The sequence below is a fragment of the Lathyrus oleraceus genome, chromosome 2 (assembly GCF_024323335.1).
Source record: "Lathyrus oleraceus cultivar Zhongwan6 chromosome 2, CAAS_Psat_ZW6_1.0, whole genome shotgun sequence".
NCBI classification, from domain to species: domain Eukaryota; kingdom Viridiplantae; phylum Streptophyta; class Magnoliopsida; order Fabales; family Fabaceae; genus Lathyrus; species Lathyrus oleraceus.
Window position 1 is genome coordinate 289,367,775 of NC_066580.1, and position 11,898 is coordinate 289,379,672.

Below are 11,898 nucleotides of genomic sequence, written 5' to 3' on the forward strand. Positions count from 1 at the left end.
CATCTGGCTAACCACCACCATCCAACTTGCTAACCTTCAATTCTCTTGACTTTATAGGCTCATGGTAGATCACATATGCACAAGATGATGAATTCTTAAGTGTCCCTTGATAAATTTGATCAATTCATGAGATAGCTTGTTGGAGAAGTTACTCAAGATACCCAGTCAAACTAGGGTTTCCAAGGCGAATCACCTTCAAACTCTTGAAGAAAGTTTGATCAATATAACATGTAGAGATCTATGGGACTCATATATGATGCTTTGAAACATTGTGGACCAATATTTGATTGTTCTCTTAGCCATGAGGGTCTTAAAACCTAGATGTGACCTTGATAGATCAATGGTGATCATACCCTACCTACAAAAGAGTTAGGCAAATGCACATTCATATTTTTGGTATTTTGGTTAGTAAAATGACAATATACAAGTATGATACAATCACATGGTGCTTGGTGATCTCTCCCAAAACAAACTTAATGAGAGAGGGGTAAGGAGGATGCCAAGGTATGATCCCAATGCTAATGCATATGATGAAATTGCATGAGGGATCTTAGGGTCAAAATTGGGGTCTTACACCAGCCCTGATCTATTCTTTTTTTTAACGACTTCAGCGATACGACTCCATCTATCGGTGCTACTAGTCTGGACAATCTCTTTTGCATTCTTAAGAGAAGATATGGGTGCCCCATCCTTATTCAATTCATTAACAATGGACAAAGCTTGGAATGGTGTTCCAACCTCCTCCTTTGCATCTACGTAAGTAAAATATGACAAATGGCTTACCAAAAATGCTTTCTCTCCACCCACGACGACAAGCTTTCCGTTCTTCACAAATTTCAGCTTTTGGTGTAGAGTAGACGTTACAGCGCCAACTTCATGGATCTAAGGCCTTCCCACTAAACAATTGTAGGCCAGGTGAATATCCATTACCTGAAAAGTAATTTTAAAATCACTCGGACCTATCTTAATTGGAAAGTCCACTTCTCCAATGATGGTTTTTCGAGAACCATCAAACGCCTTAACAATCACGTTGATGTACCTCATCGGGTGCCTTAATAGGAACTTCTTGCTAGAGTTGACTTTGGCAACACATTCAATGATGACCTGATATCAACCAACATGTTGGACAGAGCGTCCTCCTAATAATTCATTGAAATGTGAAGCGCCAAATTATGATTTCTACCTTCCTCGGGAAGTTCTTCATCACAAAAGCTCAGATTATTACACGAGGTAATGTTGGCAAAAATGTCGTCAAACTGATCCATAGTCACATCGTGTTCCACATAAGCTTGTTTTAGTACCCTCTACAAGGCTTCTCTAGATGCCTTTGAATTCATCAATAATGACAGCACATAATTTTTTTACGGTGTTTGAAGCAACTGCTCCACAATGTTGAATTCTCTCCTCTTGATTAAGAGTAACACGTCATCATCATCATTAGTCTTCAAATTGCTGGACTCACCAGACTGACACGTTGGAGCACTAACTGGATTAACTGCAGGAATCTCTACCTTCTTCCCTATGGAAAGATCTTCCACAATCTGAGGAAAAATCAAACTGAACACACGACCACTACGGGTCACCTTCACTACATCCACAATACTCACCACTAAATCTGCAACTGGGAGAGAAGCCTCTTGACCCTTTTCAATCATGGTGGAATTATACTGGTATGACACAACTTTATTGGATGCATAAAGGACAGGGATCGTTAATCGTATAACCAACAACGATACCGATATGTTGACACTATTGTTGTTTTTTCTTTCAAATTGAATGACTACCCGCTCAGAGGTTTTGAACACGGGAACGATGATGTTCCCATCATCTCCCATATATCTTGACTGTTGAACCTGGATAAGATTCTCATCCATCAACTTTTGAATATCCCTTTTGACAATTACGCACCCACGAGGATTCCCACTGCAAATAACACAACCATCATGGTCATGTTCACAATGGCTCGCCGTGCACAAATCCTTGTGAATCTCCACCAAAGACCTACGGATACGACATATATCAAATACTCTAAAATTTCCCTGGACATTTGTCGCCCATATTTATAGAAGCGTTGCCATTAACAGGCAAGAGGTTGGCTTTCACATTCGGCGCTCTGTCCTCGAAGGACACCATACCACTATTGACTGGCTTCTAAACTTCATACTTCAAGGGATAACAATTCTTGATATCATGACCAAGAGCTCCCTGGTGGAAAGCACAATGTAAGTTTGGTTTGAACCACCGTGGCAGTGGCTCAGGAATATGAGGAGGTTTCCTTGGTTGGAAAAGATTCTTAACAACCAAGGACAGGTATAGCTATTCATACGTCATAGGAATAGGGTCAAAAGATACCTTCTTCCTCTCAAAGTTTTCGTGATGATTGTTGTTGTTGTTGTTGTAGTTGGTACGTTGTTGCGGTTGTTGTTGATGTTGAATAGGAACTGATTGATTGGTTAAATTGTTGGAAAAGACTAGAATTACTGATGATACTTGATGTTGATGTTTACGTGACTGAGAATTCTTCCTCACATGAGGCCTCCTCTGCCTCCCACCTGATACTGCATTAGTTTTTCCTTCCTTCTTTTTAGAGAAACTCCCACCATACATCTTACTTGTTGACGCTTCATCTTTGGATAAATGTCCTTCATGGACTCTGAAACGTCTCGTGACTGTATATAGATTATAGTCAATTGGGTACTTGACTGCAAGTGCACAATCTAGTCGTTTTAGTTTTAAAAGATATCGAACCCACAGGGACCGATGGTCAAACTAATGCTACCGACGTTACTATATTTAGCTAAGGAAATGATTTTCAGAAGTTTGGTTGAAGAAAATTAAATCTAAGGGAAGTTAAGTTTTAAGAAAATATTAATACGAGGATATCAGTATGCAACGCATTAATCGTCAGGGATTCGATAAGTCACCGGTGTATAATTTAAGTACCAAATATCTTTCAGTAGAAAATACTTATTTAAAAGGCTTTATCTCATACTCTCGTGATTGTTGATTCGGACTATACCTTTAAGTCAAAATGTACGCTATCGCTGTCCCATTTGAAGTTAAAAATACTTTTTGAAAATAAATAAGTTCTAATTGCTTTTAAAGTTCTCTCGCTATTTTTAAAATCAATGTCTAGTTTTTACTATCTAGTTCGACCCTCACGCTCTCGCGATTGTCGGTTCTCACCTTAGTTAATTTCCCACTCTCGTGGCAAAATCGTATTAAATAGCTTCTCACTCTTGTGACAAAGTTAATTAAATTTAAATTAAAAACCACAGCCAAAAATATTGTTTGAGGAAAGAAGTTTTACACCGATTATTATTAAATCCCGCCTAATTAAATGGTTTACATACCGATACCGGTAGTTTAGTCGGACATGTTAAATAACGCAAACACAAACAAGAATAAACAGATCAACAACACAACAAACATGATTATAATAATAAATAAGCAATAACAATTGTAATTGAATAAAAACCCGGAAATTGGATTAATAGAATATGTTCAATCTTGAAGTAATTGAGTAGTCCTCCACATGTCGGTAGGATTCTGTTTCTTCGAAATAGTTGCTTAAACTAAATTAAACAAACTGCAGTAGTTCCCCAGTGTAGGAAATTACTACTTTTGCTAAATGAAAAATGGGAAGGGAAAAGGAAAATCAAAGCTCTGAACGGTAAAAGAAAACAATGTTGCTGAAGAAAAATAAAAGAAAAACAGAATTGCTATGGAAAAATAGAATGCAGAGAAAAGTCTTGAAAGCTGGCTTCAGAGAGAAAAATTAAGCGTGCCCGTAGGTCTCTAACTTCCATCCTTTTATATTCCCCCTTTGATCTTGGCAGTTGAGATAAATAAGGGTGACTTGGTTGAGTGAGAAATCCACGTGAAAGTGGCTTAGGAACGAGAAATAAGGGCCTGGTGGATCACTTCTGTTGACAGATTCAATGTGCTAATTTTGGCTTTGTGACGTTCGTGATAGGCCTGTGACGGTCGTGACAGGCTTGGCGTGACGGTCGTGACAGGCTTGGCGTGACGGTCGTGACAGGCTTTGTGACGGCCGTAACATGCACATAATTCGTATTCTCTGCTTTCTTGGTGTTTTCTCTTCTGTTTCTTCTTCTTTTCCTTCCTTTTCTATACTTTTCTCATTTAAGCATGGGAATTGAAGTACCTGCAAAAATAACTCGAACACTTGCGGAACAATCAGAATATAAATGAAAGTGGTACGATTTTTTAGTGTAAATCAAGGCAAATATACGATGTATTTTCATATTATCAAACTCCCCTAAACTTGAATATTTGCTTGTCCTCAAGAAAATAAAATTTGAAAACACTAGTTAAACGCGAATACATAACACATTTCCAATTCGTACGTGGTTGTTAGGTAGTTTGTTAAGATGACAGATACTCAAGTAAAACACTAAAGATACAGTGACGACAAAAGCAATAAGCATTAACGTAGATCTCTCCTTTGATATAAACCAGTTCGAATCATGCTATTATAGCTCAACCTAATGCTTCTCGTTCCTATTTCACCCGGTTTCCTTCTAGCACAATCACATTAAACCCTTTGCCTTTACACGCACTTAGTGAAGTAGCCGGTTAGTGACTTTGATCCTTTTTTAGCACGGCATCTGGTACACTAGTGTGGTAACCCTTTATATATCCGATTTGAAGGTTGTGGGGGATCGAACCGTAGTTCGCCCTACCGAGTCCAGTACCAGGTACCTCTGAACCAACCAGCCGGGTTTTTCTGTTCCTTCCTTTTGTACATCTTGCAACCGTTTGTATGGAACATTTTTTTCAATTTCTCGATAGCAAAAGTATGAAGGATCTTCTTAATTCGTAGGCGTCAATCACTTATATTTATCGGCTCTTCATATGGTTTGTGTTTAAGACGGTGCTGACTTATAATATAAACTACCAGGGGTTAATCTAGAATGGAGACTTTAGGTATCGATATAATGGGTATTCAAACTTATCTCGTAGAAGTGAGAGATCTAAGGTGTCAGGACGGTATCAATCTTGTTAGATTTTTCTCAGCTTCCTAACAGAACCTCTGTAAGGCAACCTATATACTCGTAGGGTATGCATTTAACTTAAAAACAAAAATTTTGTTATGGCAAATTAGATATAAATGAATGAACGATTAGATAAAGGCAAAAAAAATTGTTATGGCTAAAAATAGAAACAAGTAAAGGAAAGACAAGGATTTCCTCCCACATTTAAACAAATCATTATCCTCAATGCGATAATATAAAGAATGAAAAGGTAAGAAACACGAAGATCACTACTCGTCGTCACAACGTTGGGCTCTGCGTGCTCTAACTCTTGCTCGTGCACGCTCACTTCTTCCACGCTGGGTAGGATTATGGTCAAATTTTCTATATAGGATGGAAGTTCCGGTTCATCTAGGTTATAGTAGTTTGGAGGGGTTTCAGGGTCAGATTCATCAATAGAGATAGGGTCATCTAAATACTCATATATAGGCGGTATCTCAAGAGGTGATGGTGGAGCAATGTGATGTTCATCTAAATCATAAAGCTAGTTATTTCGGTTATGAACACTTGTTCTCTCATGGTTTGGTAAGGTAAATAGCTGGACAACTTCGTTATTAATTAGGTAATCAAAAGTATCCGACCGAAGGTTTCCTATGATTCTACGATCAAAGCAAAATTCAATATCCATGGGTCGGATGTGTCCAAAAGGTGTATGCTCGTAAAGTGGGCATCTAAGTCCAATGGCATCAGCTATCATGGTTATTAGGCCGCCTATTATGATTGGGGTGCCATTGTTATTTACAAGGTGAACGAATCGTTCCATCATAAATGTCACAACATTGACATGTCGACCTTGGTCGACACAGAGTAAGATGAAAAGTTCATCTCGTGACACTATGGTGTTGTTCGCTTCTTTTCCAAATAGGATGTGGGCTAGTATTTTGTGAAAGTAGCGGATAGCAGGGTTATGTATCATTTGGGAGTGCATCTCATTTGGGTTAGGGTGGTAGTCTCCAGTTAAACTACCCCAAAAGTAATCTAGTTAGATGTCATCGATGAATTCCTCCTGGCAGGTAGTGAAAACAAATGGGCCACTAGGCAATCCTAGAAGGTCAGGAAGGTCTCTACGGTTATAAGTGAAGTCTATACTAAACAGCCTAAAGGAAATCAACCATTTGTTGAGTCTGTAACCATGCTCGGGGTTGTAAACTAGGGAGCTAAGGAATTCTACGGTGAGTTCACGGTATGTGACAAACCTTCTCTTAATAGCAGCATTCTCCCATCCTTGCTGGTTAAACATAAACAAGATGTTATCTCAGATACTTAACCTATCCATGGTAGGTCCATCATAATATATGGATAAAGCCATATCCTTCTAAGCTAAATAATCATAGCGCCTTCTCTGAACTCTGCCTCTGAAATCTTTATCTATTGGTTGCATGATGAAAGTTAGTTACTAACTAGTTATATTTTGCATGTTAATCAGTATCCAATGTTTCTAAGTTAGTAACTAGAAGCAACAAGTACATTACTGCGTAGAATCAATGAAAAGGAGCAAAATACAAGTAAAATTCAAAGAAGGGAAACGCTTTAAAATAGGGATAACAAACTAAAAAAAAGGCGGGTTGTCTCCCACTAAGCACTTTGTTTAATGTCGTAAGTTTGACAGTAACGTTGCGATATACTAGTTTTGGGGTTGAGTAGGCAGCTCTATAAGTCTTAGACTATTTGAATAGTCTTTGTTGTCAATACTATGATAATATTTTAATCGCAGCCCGTTTACCATAAATGGTTCACTATTTCGACCTTTGATTTCTATCGCACCGCTTTTAAAATCTTTTATGATTTTGAAAGGGCCTGACCACCTAGATTTAAGTTTTTCCGGAAAAAGCTTAAGTCTCGAATTAAATAGTAGCACTGTGTCGCCGACATTAAACTATTTCCTAGATATACGTTTATCGTGCCATTTTTTGGTTCGTTCTTTGTATATCTTGGTATTCTCATAGGTGTCTAGTCGAAGTTCTTCCAATTTGTGAATGTCCAAAATTCGCTTCTCGCCTGCGGAAGTATAATTTAGATTTAGGGTCTTAATTTCCCAATAAGCTTTATGTTCTAATTCCGCAGGGAGATGACATGATTTACCATAGACTAATTTAAAGGGTGTGGTCCCTATTGGGGTCTTATAGGTTGTCTTATAGGCCCACAAAGCTTCGTTTAGTTTAGATGACCAGTCTTTTCTAGATATCCCGACAGTCTTTTCTAGAATTTGTTTGATTTCTCTATTCGAAACCTCGACTTGCCCACTGGTTTGTGGGTGATAAGGTGTTGCTACACGGTGTTGGACTCCATACTTCAGAAGAAGTTTTCAAAAGATATTCGATATAAAATGGGAGCCACCGTCACTAACGACTAGTTTTGGCACACTAAATCTAGGAAAGATTATATTCTTGAACAACTTAATCACTACTCGTGTGTCATTTGTCGGAGAAGCTACGACCTCTATCCATTTCAAAACGTAATCGACAACTATGAGTATGTACTTATTACCAAAAGAAGACGGGAATGGTCCCATGAAGTCAATACCCCACACATCAAAGACCTCCACTTCTAAGATGCATGTTTGTGGCATTTCATCGCGTCTTGAAACGTTACCAATGCGTTGGCACCGGTCGCAATTTATAACCGTATTATGGACATCTTTCCATAGAGTAGGCCAAAAGAGGCCCGATTGTAAGGTCTTAGCATAAGTTTTTGATGTACTTGTGTGCCCACCATAGGGGGCGGAATGGCAATGAGAGATTATGTCGTCTATTTCATCCTCAGGAACACATCGACAAAAAATACCATCGGTACCTCTTTTGAAAAGCAGAGGTTCATCCTAGTAGTATTGTTTTAGGTCATAAAAGAATTTCTTCTTTTGTTGGTATGATAGGTCTGGTGGAAGTACTCTAATAGCTAGGTAGTTGACAAAATCAGCATACCATGGCAGAGTTGTATTTGCATGAATTTCTTCCACGGATTCATCTATTTCAGTATCATTTAAGGTTAGTTCAGACATGTCGCTTTCCATTTGGGCTATAAGTCGTTCGTAAGGGAAATCATCATTGATTAGAGTTTGTTCAGGCTTATCCCCTTCGATTCGTGATAAGTGGTCGACTACTATGTTTTCAGTATCCTTCTTATCCTTTATTTCTAAGTCAAATTATTGTAAGACTAGGATCCATCTTAAGAGTCTTGGTTGGGCGTGCTTCTTACTTAGCAAATATCTAATAGCGGCATGGTCAGTATAGATAATGATTTTCACTCCTACTAAGTAGGAACGAAATTTGTCTAAAGCGAACACAACGGTTGGAAGTTCCTTTTCAGTGGTGGCGTAGTTCATTTGGGCAGGATCTAATGTTCTACTAGCGTAGTAGATAGCATGAAGTTTTTTATCGTTTCTTTGTCCTAACACTGCACCTACGGCATAATCACTCGCATCACACATGATTTCAAAAGGTAATCTCCAGTAAGATGGTTGCATGATAGGTACGGTGATTAAAGATGTTTTTAATTGCTCAAACGCTGTTAAACATTTCTCATCAAAGATAAAGTCAGCGTCTTTCATTAATAAACCAGTAAGTGGTTTGGTAATTTTCGAGAAATCTTTGATAAAGCATCGGTAGAAACCGACGTGTCCTAAAAAGCTTTGTATTTCTCGTACGGTTTTCGGAGGTTGAAGATTCTCTATGATTTCGATCTTAGCTTTGTCTACTTCAATTCCTTTATCAGATACTACGTGTCCTAACACGATTCCTTGTTGGACCATGAAATGGCATTTTCCCAATTCAAGACAAGATTCACCTTTACGCATCTTTCAAGTACCATTTCAAGGTTTGATAGACATCCTTTGAAGCTCTGCCCACAAACAGAAAAGTCATCCATAAAGACTTCCATAATGTCGTCTATAAAGTCAGCAAAGATTGACATCATGCATCTTTGGAATGTTGCAGGAGCGTTGCATATTCCAAATGGAATTCGTCGGTAAGCGAATGTACCATAAGGAATTTGAAAGAATCCTGAATAATCGTCTAGATAGTAGAAGTGGGAATGCTTAGCCAATCATTCAAGCATTTGATCAATGAAAGGCAGAGGAAAATGATCCTTTTGAGTGGCTTTGTTTAGTTTTCTATAATCGATGCACATTCTACTTCCGGTCACAACTCTTTGTGATATAGATTCGCCCTTCTCGTTCTTAACAACTGTAGCACCCCTTTTCTTGGGTACTACATGAACGGGGCTAACCCATTGACTATCGGAGATTGGGTATATGATTCCATCATCTAATGACTTCTTTACTTCATCCTTGACTATAATACTTAAGATTGGGTTGATCCTTCTCTGGTGTTCTCTAGAGATTTTACAGTCTTCCTCTAGCATAATGCGATGCATACAGATAGAAGGACTTATTCCTTTTAGGTCGGCGATGCTGTAGCCTAACGCGGTTGGATATTTTCTTAAGACATCTAGTAACTTTTCAGTTTCCATCTGTCCGAAGTCAGCATTGACTATTACTGGTCTTTTGAGTTCAATGTCTAGGAATTCGTATCTTAGGTTCTTTGGTAGTGTCTTTAATTCCAAGTCTGGTTTCTTCGGGCATGGCATGTGTTTGGGTGTAAGTGCTAAGCATTTGCTTAGACTGTCATTTTTGTATGGTTCACGTTAATTATCATCTTCAAAGATTGGAGGGATTTGGATTTCATTATATCAGAATATTTGGTTTCTTGCATCTCCATCTCTCTTACGCACTCGTCTATGACATCAAGTAGATAACAGGTATCGTCTATAGTTGGCGCTTGTAAGAATTGTGTCAAGATGAATTCAACCTTTTCTTCTCCAACTTCGAATGTTAGATTACCTCTTTTCATGTCTATTATGGCTCTGGAGGTGGCTAAGAATGGCCTTCCTAATATAATAGGTGTACTGGCATCTTCTTTGATGTCCATGATTATGAAGTCTGTAGGAATGTAGAATTTTCCTACACGTACTGGGACATTCTCTAGTATACCAACCGGATATTTGATTGAGCGGTCAGCTAGTTGGAAAGACATCTTGGATGGTCTTAGTTCTTCCATGTTGAGCCTTTTACATGAGGTTAAGGGAATTACACTAATGATGGCTCCTAGGTTGCATAGAGCTTTGTCTATGACGAACTTTCCAATGACACAGGGTATCGAGAAACTACCTGGGTCTTTTAGTTTGGGAGGCATGTTATTTTGGATTATTGCGCTACACTCCGCGGTAAGTGTAATTGTTTCATTATCCTCGATCTTTTTCTTATTAGATAAGATCTCTTTAAGAAATTTGGCATATGAGGGCATTTGTGTGATGGCTTCTGTAAAGGGAATTGTAATGTTTAGTTGCTTCAGAAGTTCAACAAATTTCCTAAATTGCCCTGCAGTTTTAGAATTTGCGAGTCTTTCAGGATACGGAATGGGTGGTTTATAAGGTGGTGGAGGCATATAAGGTTTTTCTTTCTCTTCAGCCTATCGGGTATTGTCTTCCTTCTCCTTCGGTTCAATTACCTTCTCAGTTGTTGTTTTATCTGGTTTTTAGTACATGGCAGGATTTTGGAGTCTTGGATCTACGGGTCCGTCTAGTTCTTTTCCACTCCTCAATATAACGGAATTTGCATATCCTTTTGGATTAGATTACGGTTTTCCAGGAAATGTGCCAGCGGGAGCGGCAGTAGATGCTTGTTGTTGAGCCACTTTTGAAATTTGTGTTTCAAGCATTTTGTTGTGGGTGGCTAAGGCATCTACTTTGCTCGCTAATTGTTTAAGTTGCTCACGAGTATGTATGTTTTGGTTCAAGAAGTTTTTGTTTGTTTGAGCTTGGGTAGCTATAAAGCTTTCCATCATTAGTTCAAGGTTGGACTTCCTAGGCATGTTAGGAGCATTATTAGTTGGCTTTTGATATCCAGGCGGAACAGCGGGTGCTTGGCCAGGTGCATACAGGGCGTTGTTATTCTTATATGAAAAGTTGGGATGGTTTTTCCAACATGGGTTGTATGTATTCGAATAAGGGTTTCCTTGTGCGTAATTCACTTGATCGGTTAGGACTCCTACCAATATCTGACATTCTGGTGAAGTGTGTCCAAGAGTTCCACATAACTCACTGTTTGGAGTCACCACAACAACGGTGGCTGCGGGTGATATGGTCAAGATGTCTAACTTTTGAATAAGGGCATCTACCTTTGCATGGACGTGGTCAAGGCTACTGATTTCGTACATTCCACTTTTTGTTTGGTACTTTTCTACTGGACTTATTTCACCTCTCCATTGGAAATGGTTTTGGGCCATGTTTTCAATGAGTTGATAGGCGTCGTTATATGGCTTGTCCATAAGTGCACCGCCCGCGGAAGCGTCTACTGTCAGTCTTGTGTTATACAAAAGCCCATTGTAAAATGTGTGAATGATCACCCAGTCTTCGAGACCGTGATATGGACATATCCTCATCATGTCTTTGTATCTTTCCCATGCGTCGTGGAGAGATTCTACATCCTTTTGTCGAAATCTGTTGATTTGAGCTCTCAGCATAGCAGTTTTGCTTGGCGGAAAATATCTGGATAAGCAAACGTTCTTCAGTTCTTCCCATGTTGCAACTGAGTTGGATGGAAAGGATTATAACCAAGCCCAAGCTCTGTCTCTTAGAGAGAACGGAAAGAGGCGTAGTCTTATTGCATCTTGAGATACACCATTCGCCTTCATAGTGTCTGCGTACTACACAAACTTGGTCAAATGCTCATTAGGGTCGTCCGTAGGATATCCAGCAAATTGATGTTGTTGGACGGCTAATAATAATGAGGGTTTCAGCTAGAAATCGTTTTGATTGATAGTAGGGGCAGCAATGTTGCTGTGAG

At 38.9% G+C, this 11,898-nt stretch overlaps 1 non-coding gene across 1 annotated transcript; it reads left to right on the plus strand.

The window, feature by feature from the left end:
- The first annotated feature begins 11,468 nt into the window (after positions 1 to 11,468).
- On the plus strand, positions 11,469 to 11,575 carry LOC127124553 (small nucleolar RNA R71). Its single transcript, XR_007804032.1, has one exon. It is a non-coding gene; the product is annotated as a small nucleolar RNA R71 (small nucleolar RNA).
- Positions 11,576 to 11,898: the final 323 nt, after the last annotated feature.